Genomic DNA, 14,721 nt, shown 5'->3' on the forward strand with positions numbered 1-14,721 from the left:
GTTTCAGTAGTGAGAAACGGGCGAATTCTGGAAATGTTTTTGAGATGCAGGTGACAAGAACGTGAAAGAGACTGAATATGGGGAGTGAAAGACAGATCAGAGTCAAGTATAACTCCAAGACAGCGAGCCTGCTGCCTGGGAGTTATGGTAGTAAAACATACCGAGATGGAAATGTCAGGGTTAGGCACAGTATCAGTTGATGGAGAAAAAACAAGAAGTTCTGTTTTAGAAAGATTTAGTTTCAGATATAAAGAGGACATGATGTCTGAGACAGCAGAGAGACAGTCACTGGTATTCTGTAGGAGTGCAGGGGTGATGTTGGAGGAAGAGGTATAGAGTTGGGTGTCATCAGCATAGGGGTGGTACTGGAAACCAAATCTACTGATTGTTTTTCCAATGGGGGATGTGTAGAGTGAAAAGAGTAGAGGACCCAGGACTGATCCTTGGGGAACCCCGACAGCAAGGGGAAGAGGAGAAGAAGTAGAGCCAGAAAACAACACGCAAAAAGAGCGGCCAGAGAGATAGGAGGAAAACCAGGCGAGAGCAGAGTCCTTGAGACCGATGGAGCGGAGACTACTGAGGAGGAGTTGGTGATCCACAGTGTCAAAAGCCGCATACAGGTCCAAGAGAATCAGTAAAGAGAAATTGCCATTTGATTTGGCCGTCAGAAGATCGTCAGTGACTTTGGTTAGGGCCGTTTCTGTGGAGTAAAGGGAGCGGAAACCAGACTGTAAGGGGTCAAGGAGAGAGTTCTCGGAGAGATAGCGAATAAGGCGGGAGTAGACCAAGCATTCCAGGAGTTTGGAGATAAAGGGGAGATTTGAGACGGGTCGATAGTTGGCTGCACAGGACGGGTCCAGAGATGGTTTTTTCAATAGTGGGGTTATGATAGAGTGTTTGAAGGAGGAGAGAAAGACCCCAGAAGAGATGGAGAGGTTAAAGATTTTAGTTAGGTGACAGTTGATAGCAGGAGAGAGAGACTGGATGAGGTGTGAAGGCATGGGGTCACTAGAGCAGGTAGTGGGGCGGGCGGAGGAGAGGAGCCTGGAAACCTCATCCTCCATTACAGGCTCAAAAACTGAGAGTGATGAAGAGGTCATGATAATAGTGGAAATATGTTGAAGATTAATTGTAGACAGTGACACCCATAGATTTCTAATTCAGGTCCTGCATTTACCTTTCACATTCTATACCTATTGTTATAAAGTTTTGCATAAATTAGTAGTTTATGTGACAATTTGTAATATGTGTTATTAGGAGAATGTGGGATCTTTTTATCCATGTATGTCTCCTAATGAATAGTGTTGGGGGCGCGAATATTCGCATTTCAAATTTTTATCGCGAATATCGCAAATTTGCAAATATTGCAAATATATTCACTATATATCCGAAATTATGAATATTCACTTTTTTCCGCATATAAGCATATTCACATATTCCTTCTTTTCACTTGTGGTCCAATTAGAATGATGCAAATTCACTTGTCAGAGGTTATCACCAACATCACTAGCAACCAATAGTAAAGTTGGCCACCCCCTCACTTTTTTTCCCCTCAAATATGCGAATATAATGAATACACAAAATTTGCGAATATAGGATGAATATTCGTCTTTATATTCGCAAAATATCGCAAATTCAAATATGGCCAATGACGCTCATCACTACTAATGAAGTTGCTTTTACAAAATGACAGAAACACATTGGGACTGTTGTGAGAACTATTTTCCCTGTATGTAATATTCTTCTAAATCTTGTTTTGTTCTTTTATATTCTTGGTAGGACTAAGTTGTACTAGGTTTGGAGATCAGAAAATTATGCAATGGTTGGCTAAGGAATAATTTTACTGGAAAAAATAGTAAAACACATGTATGCATTTTAGGGCTCATTTACATTACGACTGTGGCATTCGATATATCAGCACAAAGTTAAAAGGGCATGTGACCCATTGATTGCAATGGCCCAAAAATAGTCAGCTAGTGGTTATATTCAGATCATTTTCCAAGTGTATACAAGTTTAATTCAGACCCATAAGCAGTGTGATTTGCTGCACTTTTGGGCCCAGGGCAAAGTGAGGTATGCTCAGAAAATGACCTGAATGTAGTCACTGAAATCAATGGCATCTGTGCCTTACCATACACAGATTTGTGGGCATGCCTTTTTTTTTTTTACCTTTTTGCTAATATATCCATGCTTCAAAAGGCACAACTGAGGGATCAGCTTTATGGTAATGGGGGGAAATATTTCAGCATGGCATATACAGTACTGTAGCAGAAGAAACAAGTGGAACCAATGCTTTTACTATAACTCCCTCAGCACCTGCTCCAAAACCGGTGACCCCCTAGTACTACTGGAACCACATCCTGTGTCTATAAGTCTCTTCACACATTGCCTTGACTCCTACGTGTTTCACCTGATATAGCAGTGGCCATTTTGTTGTAAGGGTCACAGTAGGGTGTCTTGCAGTGAAGGGGGAGGGAACAATATAGGGCCAGTTTGCAGTACACTATTCCACATTACATATATCACCTTACAAGTTATGGATACTACTAGATTTATGGGAATAGAATATTGATCCGCTGATTTGTTCTGATTTCCATATTTGGAGTTGTGAAGGAATTTTTCCTCTGATATATGGCACTTGGCTTTAGCCTCATTTACCTTCCTCTGGATCAACACAGTAAAGACAAAGTAGGTATATAGGTTAAAGGGGTTATCAGCAAAAGAGCAGCACCCGCATTCTATGCAATGCTGCTTCTCCAGTCTTGGAAAGCTCTTTGTTTCCAGGACTGGGGACGTGACATAATGCCACGCCCCCCTCATGCCATCACACCATGCCCCCTCCATTCATGTCTATGGGAGGGGGCGTGTCAGCCATCAGGCATGGCGTTATGTCATGTCCCCAGTCCTGGTCACACCTCGCCCCCTCCATTCATGTCTATGGGCTATTCTATAGAATGTGGTGTGCTGTGTGGAGATCGTGGGGATCCCACCGGCAGACCCCCGCGATCAGACATCTTATCCCCTATTCATGGGATGTCTTTGGTTGGATAACCCCTTTAACTAATAGACTATGTAACTAAAAGAACAAGCAGTTAAAGAAACCGCATTACGCAACCTTAAAATCTTCAGCCCCATAATGACACCCATCAACTAAGAACTGTGACCCTTCATATTACTGAATTATAACTGCATTCTGATAATTACTCCTAAAGATGTGCTTTGTTGGATATTTTGTGTAATTCTTCTTTTAGTGTTCAGGATTAAAAATGATCATTTTAGCTTTTGAATTCTATCTGTGAATATCTTTTAAACAGGCTGCTAACATTTTCCCCAAATCAGTTCAGAGTGGGAACTACACTCCAAAAGCTGCAAACCTGAAAGATTGTTCCTAATTAGCATTTCCCATTTCGACGCAAAATATAATAATATAAATATATTGTTCCCAGCATGTGTGATACTATGCTGCCACAGTGTGTCTAGTTAATACATTACTGTACCTGACTTGTCTGGGATTATTTTTCTCTAATTAAAGCTTCCTCTATGGTGCGATCAGCAAACAGTTTACACAATCAGCTGTGTGCAGCCAAAATATTTGCAACAACACATTTGTTTGTTTGGAAATAAACCTTTTAAATTACCGTTGTCTCCCATCTGATTACCGTGGTTACAAAAATATACAACCGCTAACTCACTGGACGAGAAACGTAAAAAGGTAACAAAATGTTTGCTCAACCCTGGCGTTCTCTGTGCCTCATGCCCACCTTGGGGCCATGTGTGAAATATGTCTTTTCTTCTAGAAGCACAGATTTTTCTAAAGCTGGGTGTATGAAGAAGAGGCATATGAGACATTTAGGAGAAAGCTTTTATGTTAAAGTTATATATTTCATACACATGTAGACATCTTTGTAAACAGATCATTCCATAGTGATGATGTATTTAATGTATTCTTATGCATTTGTTTCCCCTAGAGCCTTTTATATTCAGGAGGAAAAAAAAAACATAAGGGCGGATGGGATTTAAAACATATTAATGAATTTCTTTTGAGCCACAAAAAATGTATACAGGCAAAAAAGGTATGAAAATCTCAGATTTTGTTTTCAGCTTTCTTTTTTACATGTGGGCAGTGCTTGGCTTTTTTTTGTGAGGGCGGAAGTGGTCCCCCAGCAGGCTTCAGATATGTCATGCCTGTTGGGAAACACCCACTTTTTGGTGCTGGGAGATTGCACTATGTAAGCAAGAAGAAAGGTAAGGTAGAGAGCTTTTTAAAGCTCTGAAATTTTTTGAGGAGTGTTAGGAGTAGTTAAGGAAAATAGCCAGAGGTAGTTTAGAAAAGTTTATTTGGTGACAGGTACTTTTTAAGTTTGAACTTTTTGGCTATATCAGTTAGGCAGGGTTCATACTGAGGAATTACCAAGCATAATTTCACTTTAAAATTTTGCTCAGAAATCCCTGTGCATCATTGGTGTTGATGGGATTTTACTGCACAATGCACACTGTGAAATTTTGCTGTTTAGTGAATGATCTTTCTTATTCTTTCAGCAGAATCCACACAGAATACCTTGATGTCTATAGGGACAGCAATGTCCTTCCTCCAACTGATTCAGTCGGCCATGAAACTCCTAAGTATGAACCCTGCCTAATAGCCATAAAATTAAACTGTGTGGTAATATAGAGCTGTTTTCCCACTTAGTGCAGTATTCAGTGGGAACAAAATGTCCATGTTTGGGGTACATGTTTTCAAATCTAAAAAAGCCGATTTCAGCCATTTTATGTCCCAATAAACCTACCAAAAATTTGTTAAAAAGGGCTTTAAAGATAACCCTAAACCAAAAGACAAGATTTAAAGAACATCTGAACTTTTTAGACTTTTTTGCCTGAAAATAAACATTTTAGCAGGGAAGTAAACAAGTGAGTATAGCATCTTTTGTTATTAAAATTATTAATACATTATTCAGATGGACCCTTTAACTTCATACATTGTTGTTTTTGCATATGTTTTGCACATATCTTAGGGACAAGTATTGGTTCCACAACTGGGACTCTCCGCATTGGACGTTTCTGTGCCCCCATTTTGCTTTCTATACGGCTTTAGCTCCCATAAACTATAAAGGACTGCACATACAAACTGCAAGGCTGGTTATTTTAGGTAGTCAACATAAGAAGTCATGATAAGACTTAATATTAGTTTATTAGGTTTGCTTCAGAAATATGAATTTAGGGAACAACATGAGTATTTTCTTTTTCCAAGAGAACTAAATTTATAAACAAAATTACTAAACATAATCTGAATTAAACAGGCCACAGTTTGGAGATAAAAATAATGATACACTTGATATTTATCAGGGATTATCAATACAAAGTTCTAAAGAAGACAGAAAGGAAGACAAGACACATCTCTTCAGCTCTTCTACTCTGTGGAAATCAATAGTAATGTTGATCTGATTACACTATAATTGGTGGATAATAGAGGTCACTTTTTAAGATAATACCATATGTATTAATTCACCTACCAGACCTACTCTATAGTAAAGATATTACAGCAATTCATACCAATAAACACAATCATGTAGTGAATCCATTGTTAAAGGGGTATTCCTATCTGGGCATTTTTATGGTGTGTCAAAAATTTTAATCAGTTGGGATGTCAGTGCTTAGGCTCCCACCAATAAGTAGGACATAGCACCACCAACCATCAGTAGGACCCCCACGATCAGTAGGACCCCCACCGATCAGAAGCGATCACTATCCTCTGGCCCATTATAGTTCTATGGGGCCATACGCAGTACACAGATGTGAGCTGGGGAGTTAAGTACACTACCATTCCACTGATTTTTAGGGTCTCAGCACAGATTCCCCAACTGATCAAAACTTTTTTCAGGTCCCTGTGACACATCTAAAGTATTTTGAAATGACAGAGACACTTTGAAAGGTACCTGTCATGACAATTCGGCAACAGGATGTATAATCTGACCTGCTATTCTCTTATCCTGTGACTTGGTCCAACATGACACAATCTGTCAAAATGCTGGAGCCCCATAAAAACTTTTAGGGGGCTTTTGGCATTTCGACTCCTTATCATGTCTTGTCAAGCCTCAGTATATAAGAATGTTGGCCAGTTTACACATATCCTTCCACCAGATTGTTGTCTAGTATTGATTCTCATTTAAATGGGCACTATCATCAAAATACATTTTTGCTATTCCACTCCTTATGGTAAATAAAAAATCTTTCTAATATACTTTGTTTAACCCCTTAAGGACGCAGGACGTAAATGTACGTCCTGGTGCGGTGGTACTTAACGCACCAGGACGTACATTTACGCCCTAAGCATAACCGCGGGCATCGGAGCGATGCCCGTGTCATGCGCAGCTGATCCTGGCTACTGATCGCAGCCAGGGACCCACCGGCATTAACCCCTCAGGTGCCGGGATCAATACAGATCCCGGCATCTGCGGCAGTGCGCGATTTGAATGAATGATCGGATCGCCCGCAGCGCTGCTGCGGGGATCCGATCATTCAGAACACCGCACGGAGGTCCCCTCTCCTTCCTCCGTGCGGCTCCCGGCGTCTCCTGCTCTGGTCTGTGATCGAGCAGACCAGAGCAGAAGATGACCGAAAACACTGATCTGTTCTATATCCTATACATAGAACAGATCAGTATTAGCAATCATGGTATTGCTATGAATAGTCCCCTATGGGGACTATTCAAGTGTAAAAAAAAATGTAAAAAAATGTAAAAGTAAAAGTAAGAAAAAAGTGAAAAATCCCCTCCCCCAATAAAAAAGTAAAACGTCCGTTTTTTTCCTATTTTACCCCCAAAAAGCGTAAACAAATTTTTTTATAGACATATTTGGTATCGCCGCGTGCGTAAATGTCCCAACTATTAAAATAAAATGTTAATGATCCCGTACGGTTAACGGCGTGAACGAAACAAAAAAAAAAAATCCTACTTTTTTAATACATTTTATTTAAAAAAAATTATAAAAAATGTATTAAAAGTTTTTTATATGCAAATGTGGTATCAAAAAAAATTACAGATCATGGCGCAAAAAATGAGCTCCCATAACGCCGCTTATACGGAAAAATAAAAAAGTTATAGGTCATCAAAATAAAGGGATTATAAACGTACTAATTTGGTTAAAAAGTTTGTGATTTTTTTTAAGCGCAACAATAATATAAAAGTATGTAATAATGGGTATCATTTTAATCGTATTGACCCTCAGAATAAAGAACACATGTCATTTTTACCATAAATTGTATGGCGTGAAAACGAAACCTTCCAAAATTGGCAAAATTGTGTTTTTCGTTTTAATTTCCCCACAAAAATAGTGTTTTTTGGTTGCGCCATACATTTTATGATATAATGAGTTATGTCATTACAAAGGACAACTGGTCGCGCAAAAAACAAGCCCTCATACTAGTCTGTGGATGAAAACATAAAAGAGTTATGATTTTTAGAAGGCGAGGAGGAAAAAATGAAAACGTAAAAATTAAATTGTCTGAGTCCTTAAGGCCAAAATGGGCTGAGTCCTTAAGGGGTTAAAAAAAAAAAAGAAGTTTTCTATGTTTTATTTGTGTTTAAAAAAAGCTGCCACTAGATGTCTCACTACTTGTCCAGAGCACATTTCCCCCCCATCTCTTGCACAGATTTTGGACTCCTGCTGGCCAGGCAGAAGTCTGAAATCAGGAAATGCTGAGGGGTGTGTGTGCAGCCTTAGCCAATCATAGCTCATCTCACACTGAACTGCTCTGGGCTGTGTGTAGCAGAGTGAGGGAGGAAGTTCTCTCCTGTATGGCTTCTGATGATGTCACACCTGGTGGGGAACACCCCTTCCCAGTCTGTGAATCTAACAGAAAATACAGAGCATTATCAAGATAGAAAACTAAAAAATAATACAAATAAAGGCAGGGGGTGGTTTATCATGATGGGGACAGAGAACTGGGAGGATTACAAAATTTAACAAGATCATGAGAGGTACTCTTTAATTAAAGCTACAAGACCAGACATCAACCAATAAACAAGGGTGCCACAGTTACAGGAAAATATAAGCACATCCTCCTTTGTAATCTTGGTCAATTCTGTAAAGGGGTTTTAAAGACCCCAAAAAGTTGGCTAAACCAATCCTAAATTTGTCCATTTATTGTCATCATATGCTGATAATTGCCATGTCATTGTTATGCAGAGTGATCAGGGATATTACAGTGCCAACAATGATAAATACATAACAATTAATGTGTAGGATTTATAGTATAACCACTTCAATCTAAATTTTCTAACAGAAGAAAAATATCGGTCTTTAGGGGATGCTCGGAATAGGGGGGGTCATAGGTCATATCTCCTGCTAACAATGATTTGTGTTAGTAATGTATCTGACAGAAAAGTAGGTTACAACGTGGTCCCTAGGAGTGTCTGGTCCTCGCTGTCAGAGCCTGATGATGAACTATTAGGACTGTAAGCAGGGTATAAAATGAGTTACCTGTCAGTCACAATACCATCCCACTAATAGAACATGAGAATCCTTTATACTCTGCTTTTATTTCCTTCCATATGTTTCTAAATGTTCACAAAGGGTATTTCACCAGGGTCCGTGTAATTATTGTTATGATTGATAGGTCAGTGCAGGAAGTTGATGGTCTCAGTTCTCCTAGCACCACAGGCTGCCTTCAAGGCAATCTCGCCCTCTCCAAATGAAACAATTTATTATGGTTATTTATTAAAAGTAACACATTCTCTATTGTTTTCAAAATAACACTCATAAGTGTAATAATGACAGAAGCCTGAACTATTTGAACCAATGGTGGTCAACCAGGTCAAATGCTATACTGCATTGGCTATGGCACTTCAGTTGGGTAGCATTGATTTACAATTTTTTGCAAAGATTTTGAAAGGGTATTCATATTTCAAAAAGCTTCCCCCTATCCATAGGGATAAATAGCAAATCAGTGGAGATCTAAGCAATTAGCTGGAACCCCCACTGACCCAGAGAAAGCTGAAAAATTGAAGCCCCCGAATGAAGGGACCACAGTACTTGTGTGACCGGTGCTCTATTCGTTCCCTATAGGGCTTCTTTGGATCAGAAGAGGAGCCAACGGTTGGACCCCCACTGATCCGTTAGTTATTCCTTTCCTCTGAGGAGCAGATAACCTTCTCAAATGAGAAAATTAACCCAAAAATATGTTTGCCCTGATTACCCTTTTTTTTTTTTTTCATAAACAGTAATCAGTTTTTATATTGAAAAGTTACTATATCATCTGCTAAGGATTTTATTTAACGTGTAGAATACATATTCCAAATCTTTTGTCGCCATAAATGTGCAAATTGTAACTCATGATTGGTTGCAGCATATCAGATGTAGGTCAATCCACTGCTTTGGGACAGAGAACCCCATTGCCTTAGTTTCCCAAATTCACTTCTGGACCCCATCTGTAAAGCCTGTTTTCGGTTTATCCATCAATCCAGCATAGCTGCCATCCAGAGTGGTTGCATTTTTAGATTTTTGACATCTATTCTAATTCATCCATAGGTCCATGCCCCATTTTGGCCAGTTTCTGGTCCCCAGTCATATGTGTTGCTGGCCAAACAGCCTAAAGAGGTTGTCTGAAGTCATAAAATTGTTAATATATGGCTGGGGACATGTTCAAAATGTCATACTCACCTACTTCGATCCCCAGCAACTGCTGTTTCGACACCTCATCACCTGTCGCTTCCTGGTTTCTGTGATGTGTCATCTCAGGAGGACCTGCTCACGCAGCCAATCACTGGCCACTGCTGTGTCCTGCATTAGCCAGTGATTGGCTGAGCCGGCAGTTCTTGCTGAGACGACTCATCACAGGAACCAGGAGGTGGTGGTGATGAGCGGAAACTGGAGTTCGGGGAGGTTAGTTTGAGTCCTTTTTTTAATTTTTAACATGCAACCAGTCATGTGAAAAAAAACTTTCTATCCCTAAGCATCCCTTTTAAACAATTTTCTGCAAATCTTTCTGATATCAACATGATCTGATAACAGCCCAATGTCTTTGAGATCAACCCGCCTTTTGCAGATTTTTTTTTTGTGCTTTTAAAGAAAGGTTTAGCATGTTGGATATCAACGTTGATCAATCCATTCTGCAACCAGGAGAAAAGCGGTGCTGAATGTATCTTACAGCTGCTTATCCCTATTTTAGAATTTTAATAAACAAAGTAGGGAGATGGTCTGCAACCCACAAGAGCAAAGGCTTTACAATCACCTCTTGTGTAATTTATTAAAGCTAATATTGTTGCAGATTATTTCAGAATCCCTGGGAGGACTAGACTAGGGTGTCCTCCTAATAACCCAGCCCACATTCACCAGAAGCCAAAAAATTGCCTCCAGAAATGTTTACACGGTCACTAAATAGCCCTAAGCACAAGCACAAATTCTCTACATGTCCTTTAAAGGTGGTATCCCGGAAAAAACTTTTTTTTTTGATATATCAACTGGCTCCAGAAAGTTAAAAAGATTTGTAAATTACTTCTATTAAAAAATCGTAATCCTTTCAGTACTTATGAGCTGCCGAAGTTGAGTTATTCTTTTCTGTCTAAGTGCTCTCTGATGACATGTGTCTCGGAAACCACCCAGTTTAGAAGCAAATCCCCATAGCAAACCTCTTCTACTCGGTGCAGTTCCCGAGATAAGCAGAGATGTCAGCAGAGAGCACTGTTGCCAGACAGAAAACAACAACTCAACTTCAGCAGCTGATGATTATTGAAAGGATTAAGATTTTTTAATAGAAGTAATTTACAAATCTGTTTAACTTTCTGGAGCCAGTTGACATATTAATGGGAATACCCATTTAAAGGGGCCCCTAGACATCTTATCCCCTATCCTATCCGATCGTGGGGGTCCTGCCGGTCCCCAGTGGCGGGACCCCGCGATCTCGGCTGCGGCACCCCAGACATCCGTGCCGGATAACTGGCGATGCAATGCGGAGGCTCGTTATGTCACAGCTGTGGCCACGCCCCCTCAATGCAAGTCTATGGGAGGGGGCGTGATGGCCGTCATCCCATAGACTTGCATTGAGGGGGCATGGCCGTGACGTCAGGAGCGGGACGCGGCCGTGATGCCACAAGCCTCCGGCGCTGCACTCGACGCTCTAAACGAACGCCTGGTGCAGCAGAGAGATCGCGGGGGTCCCCAGCGGGTGGACCCCTGCGATCAGACATCTTATCCCCTATCCTTTGGTTAGGGGATAAGAGGTCTAGGAGTGGAGTATCCCTTTAATAGGGATACTTGGGCCACTCAGACACAGTATTCCTGCATTCAGAGACTTGTTTTCATTGCATTTCTTTCTTCAGTCGCTAGGAAGTTTCTTTAATATGTTTTTTTAATCCTACAAATTTAGATAGACTGAAAATGTTCTCAATCCCTGGGAGCCGCACAGTAAAGCCGGAAAACCTTCAGAATGTACCTTCTGTGCTACAGTCGCAGATGGGGTTTATCCTGGTAATGTTCTATTAGAAGGAGGAATGTTGCCAGCTTTACATTATAATGCCATTTTGTTATTTAGCAATTTCCTACAGATTAATGTGCTTTCTGCAAAGAGCAAAACTACTAGTTCACATGTGAACGTTGTAACTCTTGAGAATGCTTTCTGTGTAGGGTTATTTTTATTGAAGAGGGGAATTCATCAAGCTTTCTAGACCGTTTTTTTCTATCTAAAAAAAAAGCTGCATCAAAAGTCTCAGTCACTTCTGTGACTTTTGTGCGACTTTTGCTATAGATCATATGTAAAGATGAACTACCAGCTGCAGTGCTTTAGACTAGTTATATGCAGTGGTGATCAATTCATGATGTGCGACTTTTCTCTGCAAGTTGCACAAAATTTAGCTTCCGTATTTACATAATAACCCACACTAATTTTCTTTAGCCCTAAAAAGTACTCTAAGCGCCCAATTACTCACTTGTCCTCTGCAGCGCTTCAGCTATCTGTGCCCCTGCCAGCGCTATCCTGCTTCTGCTCCCCGATCCCCGAGTGTTGGGATCGGGGGTACAGAAGCAGTGAAATCTGCTCCAAACAGTGCTGTCTGTGAAGCTGTCCCCCGCCAGCGCTGAAGCTGTTAACCCCCTGCCAGTGCTGAAGCTGTAGACTGTCCCCTGCAGCGCTTCTGTCCCCCGATCCCCGACTGTACCCAGATTGTACCCAGAACCTTATGAGATCAGCTCCTCAAGATATAGTGACCTACACTCTGTTCCACTGCTTCCTATATTAACAGGATAAATTCTGAATCAGCTTTATTGAAAGAAGAAGCAGTGGCACAGAGGGTAGTTGAACTAGTTTTTGACTAGCTGATCCCATAAGGTTCTGGGTTTGATCCCATAAGGTTCTGGGTTTAATCCCGAGACAGGACAGATGAATTTAGAATTACTCACCATGCCTGAACAGGTGGGAAATGTAGGAGAACTGTGAGGTAAATTTTCAGTAATGCCAAATTCATCAAGGGGCGTGCAACTTTTCTTGGATTTGGCTCAGAGAGTTAAAAAACAAGGTGACTTTTCATGACTAAAATAGTAAAAAAAAAAGTATTGATGAATTCCCCTCTAAATCTTGTTCCTTTGAGACAACAGTACCGTTTCATTCCAGGTCTTTTTGAAGCTCTCCATAAGTGTCCTTGGCTCTTGGACAACTCTTCTGATTATTATAGAACAAATAGAAAGTTAGTCATTAGTCAATGGCCCTTACCTGTTAAAAGCAATTAATGGGTGAGTGTTAATGGCTAACTTTCTACTTGTTCTATGATTGCCATATTGCTAATTTTCATATAGTCATGTGCACCCCTGTTCCAATGGATTCTCCCCTTTGGTGAAATATATTTTTTGCAATTTTTCGGGCAATTATTGGAGATTTTTGCTTGCATTGGTGATACCCAGATTTTCTCTCTATTGTACACTCTTCTGATTATTCGTCTTACTCCTCTGTCAGAAATCTTGTGAGGAGCACCTGGTCAAATATATGGTGAAATGATTGCCTTCCCTCTTCCGTATTCTGGACCCAACAGTGATCACTGGAACATTCAAAGGCTTGGAAATGCGCCAGTAACCAATGCTATTGTTATGTTTTGAAACAATTAGGTTGTGAGGGTCTTCAGAAAGCTCTTTGGTTTTACCCTTCATGAGATATGTCTTTTGTGACACCTTGGCAATAAAACCTTTTGGTAGGCCTCAGTTGGGACGGAACCGCCTGATATCAATTTGCACTGACAAGAGGCTGGATTGCTTTTTAAATACTGATAGATTTCAGCTGTTATCTTGGCTTTCCATGCCTTTTTCACCTCCTTTTCTTCATGTGTTCAATATTTTTTTTTCTCATTTCATATTATTACACATACATATTACACATTTGTTTCGGTTTCCTTGTATGTATGGATTACTGGGTTGTTACTAACATCTGGTGAAAATGTAATGTCAATAGAACCTTTGGAAATATATTTATTGAGAAAAATGGTGACTTGATCAATACACATTTCACCCACTGTAAATATGTAAGATGTGCATATCATACAATTTTTGCAGATGTCATTGGGTATGAGTAACAGATTAAAGGGTTACAGTTTGCCTCTAGGCAACACTAGGAATTGTGATTAAATAACAAAAGGAGCATACTGCTTGGTTCTATCTCCCAAAGCTTTCAGTGCCCCTGCTCCAGTCTTCTACAAGGCTTTGCTTACTTGACTGCAGTGACGATGTGCCAACCATATGGTACATGGCACTAGACTGCTGATGTCAAGGATTGGCTGTACTGGTCACTTGGCATATAGGCAGCTAAGAGAACAAAGGCTTGCAGAGAGGTCCGGAGTGTTGGTGCTGGAAGGGTTTAAACTACAGGGTATACCTTCTTTTATTTTATTACAATTCTAGAGTTAGGCAAATTGTTTAATAACTAGGAAAACTTCTTTAAAGGGTACCTCTCATCAAAAAAACTTTTGATATATTATAGATTAATCTATGCAGAATAACTTTACAATTGCATGTTATTAAAAAATATGCTTCTTTCTATTTAATTTTCCACTTTGAAGAAATGACCACTAGGGGTCTCCCTACCAGTCCTGGCAGCAAGCATTTCAGACTCGTGCTGGAGTCCTAAACACTACGAGCTGCCAGTCTGCTTTGTTCACAAAGGAGAACACTCAGAGCTCCCAGCCTGCTTTGTTCACAGCCTGTTTGGCTGTGAACAAAGCAGGCTGGCAGCTCTTAGTGTTTAGGACTCCAGCATGAGTCAGAAATGCTTGCTGACAGGACTGATCGTGAAAAATACAATAGAAAGAAGCATATTTTTCATTAACATGCTATTGGAAAGTTATTCAACATTCATTAATCTAAAATATATCAAAAGTTTATTTGATGAGAGGTACCCTTTAACAATGGGCATATCATATAAGTGATGTATTCAGCTGTATACTTGTATTAGACAAGATTAGATAAAAACCATATACTCTTGCAAATGTGGCAAACATAGTCACTTTTAGACAAAATTGGGCACATTGAAATGAATAAATCCTGTGGGTGTGTGCTTTGATATACATTGACATACCATACCAACTAGTATTCTGATGTATATCATAAGAATAAAGCTAGGATTAGTTCTAAACCAACATGCTAAACTTCAGCGACTGGGGTTGCAGTTTTTAAAACCAGCAGTTTGGGCACCAACGCAGCTTGTTTGTCCCTGGCCGAATGCACCAGTGCCTTCACCAGTGCCTATTCT

The 14,721-nt window shown here is 40.1% G+C and overlaps 1 long non-coding RNA gene across 1 annotated transcript in view; it reads left to right on the forward strand.

The window, feature by feature from the left end:
- LOC130357026 (uncharacterized) overlaps positions 1–14,721 on the forward strand; it is a 39,634-nt gene that overhangs the window by 16,360 nt on the left and 8,553 nt on the right. Inside the window, exon 2 of the long non-coding RNA XR_008889071.1 lies at positions 11,362–11,462. This is a non-coding gene — a long non-coding RNA (uncharacterized LOC130357026). The remainder of the gene's footprint in view (positions 1–11,361; positions 11,463–14,721) is intronic.

Source organism: Hyla sarda, chromosome 2 (genome assembly GCF_029499605.1).
Source record: "Hyla sarda isolate aHylSar1 chromosome 2, aHylSar1.hap1, whole genome shotgun sequence".
Lineage (NCBI taxonomy): Eukaryota > Metazoa > Chordata > Amphibia > Anura > Hylidae > Hyla > Hyla sarda.